Consider the following 8,758-nt stretch of genomic DNA (forward strand, 5'->3'; position numbering starts at 1 on the left):
TTTCACCACGGACCACACCACAGGGGCGTTCTAGTTTAGTGGCTGGGACCAGTTGGTGCTACCGACGCAGCCACACACGAGGAAGCACGATGAGCACGTGCGGCGGCTGGGAGTGGAGGCCACGTCGGACGGCCATAGATGGATCGACCTTCTTTGGCTACGTGTACGGCCCTGATCTGTGTCGGCCATTCCAGGGCCAGTATATTCCCTCGCATCGCATCGACAGGTGGGCACCAGCGGCTGAGCTGTTCTCTTCCATTTCTTCCGATCTTTGGACGGAACGAGCAAGCATCGAGAGAAATTCGGCACGGGTTGGATCCAGTTTGAAACTAAATACAAATACATGAGCCCCCTTATTCGTGGTGGCCATTTGTGTCCTGAAGTAGTAGTGGTACCAGGATCATAATTCGCACACACTGAGTACGTACTAGTGCCTGATCGCAGCCTAGCCTGGTGTGTCTTTCAGCAGAGGCCGAAGGGAAGTGGAAATTTCGTTGACAAACATCCAAACAGCCTGTGTGTGCGGTTGCAGGAAAAAGGCCGTGCTACTGCTGTCAATGAGTCCAGGAGACGACGACTCTACTCCACTAGTAAGATATAGATAAAGCCAACGAAACAGTAAACGTAATTAATTTGTCATTGCTCGTGAGCAGCTGTCCATGTCTGTCCATGAGCAGGACGATTAAAGACTAGTAACTGCCCCGAAAAAAAAAAGACTAGTAACTGAACTGAAAAGGAAACGTGTGCATGATGGGGTAAAAAGCGGGAGGGGGTAAAAGAAGAAGAAAAATCTGCGGCGATTGCAAAGAAAGAAAGAAAGCGCTTCTGTTCTGTTCTGGCGGTGTGAAAACGGCAGCGCGTCCTTTTGCGTGAGGTGAGCGTGCGTGCGTGAGAAGCTACACTACACAGCCTGGGGATGTGGGGCACCACGCGTGGGCCCCGCCCATAAGGCAGCACGTGGTCGTGCTTCAAGTTCCGCTCCGCCTACGCTGCGGCGGCGGCTACGGATTTCAAGGCCGTCAAAGTTAACCAGATTTGATGATGATGAGAAAATGGCTCCATGCCCATTTTGCCCCGCGGGGCACAAAGCAGCCTGGTACCGCTGGAGCTGATCCTATGCATACTATTTCGCTATAGCCATCTTTATCCAAGGGCCACATGCATACGCTCAAAGGCGCAAGGTCACACAAATTAAGATTTTTTCCCCAAGGACCAGATAATTGTCCGTGCCTTACAACGGGTGTAAATAGTTTACAGTATTATGTTAGCCTCATGATTACCTTCTATATTAGTGTGATTGTCAAAATTATAATTTATCAAATAATGCCGGTGATTTACCTACCTAAATAAAATTTAGGATTTTATTTGGTGAATAATTATTGTCTTGTCAATGAAAAAACATAATTTTATTTGGTAAGTCAACAAAAGACGAGAGGGAAGGGGGACACGATGAATGACAAAACTTTACGTTATTTTTAAGTAGGAGGGATGATATCCGTGATTTATGTTAGCCCATGATTACCTTCCATATTGTGTGATTGTCTAAACAATTGTTTATTAAATAATGCATGTGATTTACCTCCTAAATAAATTTTAGGATTTTATTTGGTAAAAACTTATTGTCTTGCCAAAGAAAACATAATTTTATTTGGTAAGTCAACACAAGACGAGATATAATGGGGTTTGTTCAACCAAGGACGAGATGACCTACAAATTTTTACGTTTTTTAAGTAGGAAAGATAATGTCTATGATTTATGTTAGCCCATGATTACCTTCCATATTTAGTGTGATTGTCTAAACAATTGATTATTAAATAATGCATGTGATTTACCTATCTAAATAAATTTTAGGATTTTATTTGGTAAAAACTTATTGTCTTGCCAAAGAAATCATAATTTTATTTGGTAAGTCAACACAAGGCGAGACATAATGGGGAATGTTCAACCAAGGACGAGATGAACTACAAAATTTTATGTTTTTTAAGTAGGAAAGATAATGTCTATGATTTATGTTAGCCCATGATTACCTTCCATATTTAGTGTGATTGTCTAAACAATTGTTTATTAAATAATGCATGTAATTTACCTATCTAAATAAATTTTAGTATTTTATTTGGTAAAACTTACTGTCTTGCCAAAGAAAACATAATTTTATATGATAAGTCAACACAAGACGAGAGGGAAGGAGGAATGTTCGACCAAGGACGAGATGAATGACAAAACTTTACATTTTTTAAGTAGGAGAGATAATGTCCATGTTTATGTTGGCCCATGATAACCTTCCATATTAGTGTGATTGTCTAAACAATTGTTTATTAAATAATGCATGTGATTTACTACTAAATAAATTTTATGATTTTATTTGGTAAAAACTTACTGTCTTGCCAAAGTAAACATAATTTTATTTGGTAAGTCAACACAAGACAAGACAGAAGGGGGAATGTTCAACCAAGGACGAGATGAACTACAAAACTTTATGTTTTTTAAGTAGGAAAGATAAATTCTATGATTTATGTTAGCTCATGATTACCTTCCATATTTAGTGTGATTGTCTAAACAATTGTTTATTAAATAATGCATGTGATTTACCTATCTAATTAATTTTTAGAATTTTATTTGGTAAAAACTTATTGTCTTCCAAAGAAAACATAATTTTATTTGGTAAGTCAACACAAGAGGAGAGGGAGGGAGGAATGTTCGACTAAGGACGAGATGAATGACAAAACTTTACGTTTTTTTAGTAGGAGAGATAATGTCCATGATTTATGTTGGCCCGTGATTACCTTCCATATTGGTGTGATTGTCTAAACAATTGTTTATTAAATAATGCATGTGATTTACGTCCTAAATAAATTTTAGGATTTTATTTGGTAAAACCTTACTGTCTTGCCAAAGAATACATACATTTATTTGGTAAGTCAACACAAGACGAGACAGAAGGGGGAATGTTCAACCAACGACGAGATGAACTACAAAACTTTACGTTTTTTAAGTAGGAAAGATAATGTCTATGATTTATGTTAGCCCATGATTACCTTCCATATTTAGTGTAATTGTCTAAACAATATTAAATAATGCATGTGATTTACCTATCTAAATAAAATTTAGGATTTTATTTGGTAAAAACTTACTGTTTTGCCAAAGAAAACATAATTTTATTTGGTAAGTCAACACAAGACGAGAGGGAAGGAGGAATGTTCGACAAAGGACGAGATGAATGACAAAACTTTACGTATTTTAAGTAGGAGAGATAATGTCCATGGTTTATGTTGGCCCATGATTACCTTCCATATTAGTGTGATTGTCTCAACAATTATTTATTAAATAATGCATGTGATTTACCTACCTCAATAAATTTTATGATTTTATTTGGCAAAAACTTATTGTCTTTCCTAATAAAACATTATTTTATTTGGTAAGTGAACACAAGACAAGAGGGAAGGGGAGTGTTCGACCAAGGACGAGATGAACGACGAAACTTTAGGTTTTTTTAGTAGGAGAGACAATGTCCGTGATATATGTTAGCCCATAATTACATTTCATATTAGTGTGGTTACCTAAATAATTTTTCGAAATATGTATGTGGCAACTGTGTGGCAGATTGTAAAAACTACCACACGCATTCAACATCGTCAGATCCGATCGCGCGCACCTGCCCCGCCATTCCGATTTCCTTCCTTCTATAGCTTTCCCGCATGTCCTCCCGATTTTATCGCGCATCCGCACCCGCATGTACCTCCCTAATTTTCGCGCCTCCCGATTTTTAGGAGATCCGATCGCGCGCGCCCGCCTCGCCCTTCCGATTTCCTTCCTTCTTTAGTTTTCGATTTTTGGGAAAAAATAGTGTTTGCAATGGGATTTAATCTCTGGTCTGCAGGTAATCAATGAAGGGAGCTGACCATCTCACCTACAACTCATTGTTGAACAAGCTAAGAAAAATACGGTTTTGATATGTTCTGCCTTTAATATGTTAGCACAGAAAATCTTTTCGTTTCACCTATCAAACCCGACACATAAACTTTTCCCGTGGTAAATTCTCCATCACCACCATGATAACTAACGCACCACCAATATGATAACTTTTGTATACCACACATTACATTATGTGTAAGAGCATGGTCATATAAGCACCGGAGGCGTGATAACTTTGGTGAAAGCATCGTGATAACTTTGATCATTGGGGAAGAAATTTGTTGAACACCCCCCCAACCCTTCGGTAATTTCAGTAAATAGCATGATAACTTTCACGCCATAGACTTGATAATTTAGATACAAACATCATCGTACCTTTAAACATTGGGGAAGAAAAACGTGAAAATATACCCGATAATTTCTGTGTAAATAGATGATAATATACGTAGCGCACATCTGATAACTGAGATAGAAACACCATGGTAACTTCGACCATAGGAAAGAAAATTATTGAAAAGATACTCCGGTAACTTATATGTAAATAACACGGTAGTATACCTCCCTCCCCTGGTATTTTTCTGTGTAATAGCATGAAAACATATGCACTGCGATAACTAAACACCATGATAAATTTTGACCCATGGGGGAAATTTTTGCAGAAATATACCCCTGATAAATTTTGTTTAAATAGCATGATTTTTTAAGCATGGCGGGCTTGATAGGTTACCTAGAATCACCATGATAACTTTTTGACCCGGGGAAAAGTTGTTCAAAACATTCCCGATAAATATTTTTGTGTAAATAACATGATAATACAAGCACCCATAACCGATAACTTACATATAAGCATCATGGTAACATTTTACCAAAGGAAAAGAAAGTTGTTAAAAACATACACTCGCCTCGCGGGGGCTCTTGGATGAACACAACACATGGTGTGCCACGAGAAAGTCACATAATGTTTAGTGTCATGAGGGGCACACGTGCTTGTGAGTTGGCCGAAAAAAAAACGGTCCACTTTGACCCGCTATAGGCATGATAAGTTAAGTTACGCAAAAATTTCGTTGTAATTTTTTACGTATGGAAAAAGCTAATGAAACACACCCGGGTTTTTAGGTATAAGTACCATGATAATATACGAACCGTAGAATCAGTAACTCATGTACAATCCCCCATGGTAACTTTGACCGGAGGAGGTTGATGTAAACATATCTTGATAATTTATGTGTTAGTACCACGGTATATTACGCATCGAGGAGCTGAATAACTTGTGTATAAAACACAGTGGTAACTTTGAAAGAGGGTGTAGTTGTTGAAACATAGTACCTGATAAGTTCTATGTAAATAACATGATAAGTTACGCAACATAGGCCTGATAACTTGCATACGAATACCATAGTAACTTTGACCCGAGGGAAAGTCGTGGTAATTTCCTGTAATAACACAATTGTAAAAAAGCGTCAAAAGGAATAGTTTTCTTTAGTTGAGCAACAAATCCCTAAGGGTGAGTTGGTTGTGATGGTGCGCTTTGGTGCCTGAGGGTTGTGGGTTCGAATCCCACATGCTCAATTTTTTTTATCACGTGGGAGACGAGAAGAAGTGACAGTTTTCCTGGGGGTGGGCGAGCGAGATGTGCGGGAAAAGTAGGTTTCTCGTGCGAGCCTGCGGGGTTGTTCGGGAGGAGGAGGGATCGAAGAGAGGGGAAGTTGTTTTGTACTTAGAGGGAAATGGATAAGGTGTGTGTGGTAGTTTTAGCTATGTGGCACACGTGTGCCAAATATCACAGTTCATAATTTTTATCAAATAATGCCTATGATTTACCTATCTAAATAAATTTTAGGATTTTATTTGGTAAAAACTTATTGTCTTGCTAAAGAAAACATAATTTATGCGGTAAGTCAACACAAGATGAGAGGGAAAGGGGAATGTTAGACCAAGGACGAGATGAACGACAAAACTTCACGTTTTTTAAGTAGGAGAGATAATGTTCGTGATTTATGTTAGCCCATGTTTTCCTTCCAAATTAGTGTGATTATCTATATATTTTTTATCAAATAATGCCTGTGATTTACCTACCTAAATAAATTTTAGCATTTTTATGATAAAAACTTATTGTCTTGTCAAAGAAAACATTTTTTTGGTAAGTCAACAAAAGACAAGAGGGAGGGGCAATGTTGGACGAATGACGAGATGGACGACAAAACCTTACGTTCATTTTAAGTATGATGAGAGAAGAGAAGATACACCGTGTAGAGGTGTACCAGTTAAGTTAACCTAGACAAATTGTGCAAGCAATATTTCATTTTGTTTGAAAGGAGGCAAAAACCTTTGCATCATCATTAGCATTTTTAGAGTAAAAATTTACATATTGAGAAATGCCGCAAATGGACTACTCTTTCGACATAGTGCAACTCAAAACACACCGTGACACACCAATTTATTGCGTCTTCCTTAATCTTGGCAGGGATAGCTCTTGGCATGGTGGATATGTTGTGGACCACTCGATTGTTGCATTCACCATTGTTCTTCAAAACGGTGAGCATGAAAAGGAAAGAAACCACCTTTTCCTATGCCCATGCAGGAAGACGACAGAAATTCACCACTCCTTGACCGATATATCGTACTTCAAGCGAGCATATCCAAGATGAATGGAGACAAGATTTAATCATGATCTACACCCGCACCGAGAACCGACATTTGAATAGGATATGTAAGCGACAATATGCCTCTCTCTTGCTTAATTGGAAAAGACCACAGTTTGGCCACCTTGCGCCATTGAAGCCAGTTCAATGATCATACCCGGTCTTGAATGACAAGGCAAGTGAATAATTTGCACTTGGGCGCACAACTCTTCCAAATCACTAGAATTAGGATGGTGGTGGGAGGGGTCACTCAAAATGCACCTTATATGCTGACTTGATTTGATACACGCTGGATGCATGAGATCCCAAAGGGTCACAAAGTTGAGGCAGTGTCGCGCCATCGATATTTTGGATGTTTCAATCTTTTATGAACCCATATGTTGTCCTCATCTGAACCACAACATTGGTGGTCGTGGAAATGAGGAAAGTGGAAGGAGCAACATCGTAGTCGCTCCCCCTGTCTGGTAGCCTCCTAGAAAAGGTCATGCATGTTGTCTCATCATATGGTGTTCTTCCAAGACCGACCCATGCCATAGTCTGGTAATTCCACCCCCACCATTTTGATAACCTCCAAGTACAGAAAAATCTTGTGGTACTTTCCAATGGGGATGTGAAAGTATGGAGTGCCAATACCCTGTAGGAGCTAAAGGTAGGAACCATCTTCTCTCAAGCTCTATCTGCGAGTCATACAATCTTTTGTGCACTTTAATGTTTACTGGACATATATTCTCTAACAAAATACAATTTACAAGTGTGACATATGAAGTGTACGAGGTTATAAAGTGCAAATAAATAAATGTTAGGCACTGAAATTTGAAGTTGTAAGTAAAAAAGAACGCACACACACACCTGTAGTAGTAGTTATGGTTGTGAAATGATCCCTATGTAATTGACTACGATAATATTGATAGATATACATGTGGTTGATGTGTGGGAGAAGCCTATGCTAACATGCTACAAAATCCACCGACTCACATTTTCTTATGATCGAAATCTTAGCAAACATCCACATGTACTAAGTTATTAATGTAAAGTAAACCCAACCATAACATTAAGTTCTATGGGCTTTCTTTATCCCACATGCTATGCCTCCTCTACATCATGATAAAAAAGAAAGTCAAAATTGTCATTTGTGTTCTAGCCCGACCAAGTTAAAGGAAGATTCAGGTCCACCCGACTGACGCCTCTAAGACGACGGAGATCAAAGTTGACATGGATCTGAAAAGAAAAAGCGCGCTTAGTGACTCCATGAGAAATGGAAAATCTTTGCGTGACAACCATCTGATGTGCCTGAAGTTCCAGTGGAGCTCGCTGAGCACACCCTCAATATCTGAACAAGTACCCAACCAAAAAAGCAAACCATCTGCCGGTTTTCGGAGCTGAAGAGGTAGTCAATGGGCGGGAAGATAGCTAAACTGCTTGAGGCCGGCTTCATAAAAAAGTCAAACATCTGGACTAATTGGCTAATCCAGTTATGGCACACAAGAAGGATAAAACCTTGCGCATGTGCATGAGGGGGGGGGGGGCGTTTTGGCTCCCGGGAGCACATGCTCCCAAGTGAACAATAACGCGAAAAATAATAGTAAATATTTTCAAAAAATTATTATTATTTTGTGTATATTTGTGTTAGTGTCGCAAGCATGCTTGACAATTTTCATGTGAATCGGAGCAACAGTGTTTCGTTGGTGAAAAAAAATTGGATGCCATTTGGGGGTAACAATCGGGGTTCAATTTGGTTTTTTACACAAGCCAAAATGCTTAACCTTTTTGCCTCAACATTTGCATGTAGCATTTGAATGTGACTAAGAACACATAAAAAACTGTCTTGATTTTTTTGACATTTCGAAAATTATTTTTGGGCCCGGGAGCACACGCTCCCGGGAGCCGAATTGAATTTCCGCATGTGCGTTGATTACACAAATCTCAACAAAGTGTGCCCGAAGGATCTGCTTCCTTTGCCTCGCATTGATCAGGTGATCAACTCCATCACGGGTTGTGAGCTACTGTTTTTTTCTGGACGCGTACTCCAAGTACCACCAGATCTGTATGAGGGAGTCCACTATAGGTTGCTAGCGGAGATTGCTAGATCTACATACTACTGGTGAATGGAACACAATACTCATACCCGCATACCCGCATACCCATATGCTCATTCATTCTGACAGGTAGACCTTCTATGTCATTCACTAAAAATGTGAAAACCC

The sequence above is a fragment of the Triticum dicoccoides genome, chromosome 4A (assembly GCF_002162155.2).
Source record: "Triticum dicoccoides isolate Atlit2015 ecotype Zavitan chromosome 4A, WEW_v2.0, whole genome shotgun sequence".
In the NCBI taxonomy this organism is placed as follows: Eukaryota; Viridiplantae; Streptophyta; class Magnoliopsida; order Poales; family Poaceae; genus Triticum; species Triticum dicoccoides.